The sequence below is a fragment of the Triticum dicoccoides genome, chromosome 3B (assembly GCF_002162155.2).
Source record: "Triticum dicoccoides isolate Atlit2015 ecotype Zavitan chromosome 3B, WEW_v2.0, whole genome shotgun sequence".
Lineage (NCBI taxonomy): Eukaryota > Viridiplantae > Streptophyta > Magnoliopsida > Poales > Poaceae > Triticum > Triticum dicoccoides.
In genome coordinates, this window is record NC_041385.1 from 154,666,033 (window position 1) to 154,671,105 (window position 5,073).

General features: G+C 49.8%; 1 long non-coding RNA gene across 1 annotated transcript; it reads right to left on the reverse strand.

Annotated features, from left to right (window-relative positions):
• Window positions 1–2,054: 2,054 nt before the first annotated feature.
• Window positions 2,055–5,053, reverse strand: LOC119275296. Its single transcript, XR_005135611.1, has 2 exons — window positions 2,322–5,053; window positions 2,055–2,244 (listed from the first exon to the last, which is right to left on the reverse strand). It is a non-coding gene; the product is annotated as an uncharacterized LOC119275296 (long non-coding RNA).
• Window positions 5,054–5,073: the final 20 nt, after the last annotated feature.

The following is a 5,073-nucleotide window of genomic DNA, read 5'->3' on the forward strand; positions in this document are numbered from 1 at the left end:
GGAGGGTTCGGCGAAGATGCCGTCAAACTCGGTGAGGATGGCGTCGAGGAAATCGCGGCCATTGCATGATTGCAGGGCTGGCCCGTCCGGTCCGGCAAGGCCGCGCCAGCAGACCCGATGGCCCCTCCACCAGAACGTCATGGAGAGGGCGCGGAAATCCCACAGGATCGGTCCAAGCGTCGCCAGCCATTGCGTGCCCAAGATGACGTCGTAGCCTGCGAGCGGCAAGGCGAGGAAATCCTCCGAGAACGCCTCCTGGTCGATGCGGAAGGAGACGGCGCGGTATGCGCCTTGGCCCGGAACACGCTCGCCGTTGGCCACCGTGACACGCATCTTCTCGGTGGTGGGGGATGGCAGTGTAGCACGAGCGGCCGCCTCCTCAGCGATGAAGTTGTGGGTGGAGCCTGAGTCGATCAGGGCGAGGAGGGAGACACCCCCGAGGGTGACATGCATCTGCATGGTCTCGCTCGTGCGCACGCCGGAGATCGCGTGGAGCGAGATCCGAGGGTCGGCCGGTGAGGCATCAGCGGTGGCGGAGGCCGTGTCGTCGTCGTCGTCGTCCGGCGCCAGGTCGAGGAGGAAGATGCGCTGGCAGACGCGGTTGTGGCCCCTGCCAAACTTCTCATTACAATTGAAGCATAGGCCCAGGCGACGGCGTTCCTCCATCTCTGTCTGTGACAGGCGTTTGATTGGGCGCCCTTCCGGCAGACTAGGTGCAGGGGGTGCGGCTGGTAGAGCCGGTACGGGGGGCGCGAGGCGTGGTACGGGCGCCGGCAGGATGCCCTTCTGCTGAAAACGCACCGGTGGTGCGGAGGTGAGCGCGCACTGGTCGCGCAGCTCCAACTTGCGGGCGAGGCTCATGGCGACGGCGAGGGACTGCGGGTTGTGGATTTCCACGTCGAGGCTGAGGGGTGGCTGGAGTCCCGCGGTGAAGATCTGAACCTTCTGTGTCTCTGATAAGATGCCTGCCCGGGGGAGGAGCGCCTCAAACCGCTCCTGGAAGTCGACTACGGACGTTGTGCGCTTGCACGCCATTAGTTCGCCCAGCGGGTTAGCGCGTAGAGGTGGCCCGAAGCGGAGGTTGAGCAGCTCGGAGAAGCGGCGCCACGGCGGAGTGCCCTCGTCACGCTGGACCTGCATGTACCACAGCTGGGCAGAACCCTCAAGGTTGTAGGACGCCATCCAGACTTTTTCCTCCTCGGCGATCCGTTGTTGATGGAAGAAGGACTCGCATCTGTTGAGGAAAGCGAGCGGATCTGACTTGCCGTCGAACTTGGGGAAGTCCATCTTCTGAAACCGGGGCGGGCGATCGTTGTGGTGCTGCCCATCGTGGGCGCCGGCAGCGCTCGACGAGGAGGTAGACTTGTCCTTCTGGAGCGCGGCGACGGACGTCTGCAGGGACGCCACCGTTGCAGTCAAGGCCTCGATCATCGTGGCCAGATCAGCGGTGGTTGGTTCTGCCATGCCGGAAGTGACCGAGGCGGCGGCGGATGGTGGCGATGGAGGTGTGCTTGGCGCGGACGCAGGGGTGGCGGCGGGCTGCGGATGGAGCGCGGACGAGGAAGAGGATCGCCTGGAACCTGATACCAAGTTGTCAAGGACCTCGGTGCCCAAGACAGCAGGACCTCGACTACGTAGTTCGTAGTCTCGGTTGATAGGAGCGCTAGGGTTTTTGCCTAACTGCTCAATGGTGCAGGAGAAGAGATTAGGAGTAGAGGAGGAGGTAGGAGATAATGATTTATTGCCTGCGTCCAAGGGTGCAGATTACAGGATATATAAAGGCCTTATGGGCTTCTAACAAACTAGGAAACTAACTACTCCTGGACTCCTAACAAACTAGGAAACTAACTATTCCTGGACTCTAGGAACCAACATAGGATCAGGACTCCTTGTCCCGATCATGCCTCGCCAGCTGTGGCCGTCGGCTGCTGCCCCTGGGCGCGCGACCCGCGCCTGTACGCAGCGCCCCACATGACACCAACTATGTTGCGACTCTGGATTGCTAGTCGATACATGAGATTATAACAAGAATCCTAAGCAAGGGAAACATTTGCTTGACGGCAAAATTTCCTCCAACAAGTACACCTATAATGAATAAGATCAGGTTCCGACCAAAGAACAAACAGTTTCACCACAAGAAGATAGCAGCGTTATCTGGGATACCTATCCTGACCAAAGTTTCAATTCCATCAGCAATAAACCTTTGACGAAACAGGTGGACTAGCAATGGTCCGACCCGATTGTCTGCATAAACTAGAGATATTCATCAGTATGGACAATATCAGGGTGGTACACCAAACGAAAAGTTTCCTTGCACTTACCTGATGAACAGTTACTGATAATCACAAGTTCCTCACTTGAACCAGCTAAAAAAATAGACGCAGCAGAGGTACAAATCTTGTTATTTGAACTGTAGAAGTTCGTGATGGCCAAGGGATGCACCTTCTCAAAAAAAGTTTGTTTTCCAAGATGTGAGCCTTCAGATGTGAATGCTCTGGTGCCTGTGGCAACAACCAGTAGAAATGACTCAGAACAAAATCCATTATATTTCAAAGATCAAACATTAAATGGTACAAAGCTACAACTAAATATTTCCCCACTGATATGTCTTAACTGGCCTGTAAGATGTCTTGAACAATGTGCACAATAAGTTCCTAACTTGCCTGGACACTCGAGCACTTTTAAGACTCCTTAACCAGAAGCAACACATACTTTTTTATTTTTCGAGCCTAAACCGTAGAACAACTCAGGGCAAAACAGGGCAAGGCGGAAAAGATAAGAATCTGGATAGAATAGAATCTGTAATTTAACTATGACTTTGTTTCCTAGAGCGGGCATTGGTTGATCTTTGTTTTGTATTTTAAACTTTGTACATATTTATTATTAATGAGGCAACGCATACTTGATATCAGCATCAGCATATGTATGCAAAGCCAATAATTCTTTGGAATAACATACTGGTTCATTTTAAAAAGTAGCTAGATGACAGAACACAAATGATTCGTTTCATAATTGCTGAGCAGGACCTTGAAAACAGGCCTGGTTTAATACTGGCAGGACCTTCAAATAAGCACGAGTCAGTTATATGCCATTTAGGCAGCAAATTCCAAGTAAGGCCTCTCTATTTGAAGGCCTGGATAAACAGTGTTCAATTTGCCGGATATTTGCAAGAAATAAACGATTGTGTCTACAAATATTAGAGTTGACTTTGGCCTAATGGTCCGAGACAATTGCTACTCTTGTTTTCTGGTTCACGCAGTATGATTATATTTCTGCAGTGATCATTGGACTTGTAGAGAATTAGAGATCGATGTGCTACATGATTGGATTTATTTTCACTACTTTGTATCAGTTAGTTGATCATACATGTATTGAATAAATCAGATGTACTTTTACCTAACCTTATATGATAAGTATAAATACTAATCATCATAAAAATTGATGATAGGAAATTGGAAAAGCGATATTGTAACACCTAAAAAAATTAGAATACTTTTTAGGATCACTCAGAACAGTGTGCTAGTACCTTAGGAAAGAGAAAATAATTTGACACAAAGCTTTAGGGACAGATGAATGAAACATTTCAGAGTAGGATATTAACAAAGCTAGTTAAGGCACTTTATATTAATTGGTAAGCCTCCTTAATTGTCAACATATCATGTACCAAACTATCCAAAAACGACAGAAGGATTTCGATCTAGATTGAAGTATAAATATTTGGTTTGGCAGCCATAATAAGCATAAAAGGGTAAGCATTTAAGCATGTTTTATCAGCACGCCAAGTTCTACACATTGTACTGGTATACACTTAAAACAAGTTAGTATTCGGTTAAGTGTGTTCCTCAAAAATAACTGTAGCAATCTTATCCTACTGAACAGATGGTTTGCATCCGAAACATTTATTTACATCTAGAAATATTCTATGCCCTCCATTCCTAAATATTTGTCTTTTTAGATATTTCAAATGGACTACCACATACGGATGTATATAGACATATTTTAGAGTGTAGATTCACTCATTTTGCTCCGTATGTAGTCACTTATTGAAATATATAGAAAGACAAATATTTAGAAACGGAGGAAGTAAGAAATTGTAGCCATTACTTAATAGTTATCATGCGGCATAAGTGCATGGCTATAGAAGAACATGGAGGATACATGATCACTTGTGCCGATTACAAAGGTCTGACTAGCCATTTACAGAACATGGATACATACCCAAAACACAAAACATAATAAACATGACAAGGCAATAATAACGGCATTAAATGCAAGATTTCAAATTCAAAATTTTGAACTGGCCTTTGCCTAAACGGACAGTCGGTTGGGGGCCTGGTGCGAGTCCAGCCACATAGATAGCTGTGATGACGCATATAGGCAAGAAGCGGCATGGCTAGGCCGACGATCCCCTCCTCATAGCTCACACCTCACAGCATCTCCAACAGGCGCGCAACGCACGACGCACTAAAACATGCTTTACAGCACCGGAATAGTATATCTTTGGGCGCAGCAGTGTGCTGGCTCCAGCGCAGCTGCAAAATATTGCCCGCGCGCGCCGGAATCTCATGCGCCCGCTGGAGCGCGCGAAACCGGTCCGCGCGCGCTAAAAAGCAGGTTTCCCGCACGCGTGATATTTACCGCCGCTGTTGGAGATGCTCTCACAGGGTGTGTCTTCTCCAGGCAGGTTTTGCATCAGGTCCTCTCTGCAGGAGATCATCTCACAGCCGGATGAGGCTTCCAGTCCTTGGTTCGAGAGTCCAAACAGCGGCTGAACGCGCAGGCACCAACACGTTCAAGGGAGCCCGTCCGCTAACACTATTCTATGAGCATCTCCAGCTGCGCCCCCAACAGGGCCCCAGGGCAACTTTTTTCGCACCGGCGCCGAAAAACTCCCCCAGTCACGCCCCCAAGATGCCAAAATCCGCCGGCTTGGCCCGTTTTTGGGCCCGGCGATGCCAGGCCGAACCCAGCGCAGTGGGGGGGCACTTGGGGGCTCCGGCGGAAGGGAAAACCACGTCTGGGCCACACTATCGGGCGAAAAGGTATCTTTGCATGTCCAGATCCCCTCCCCCC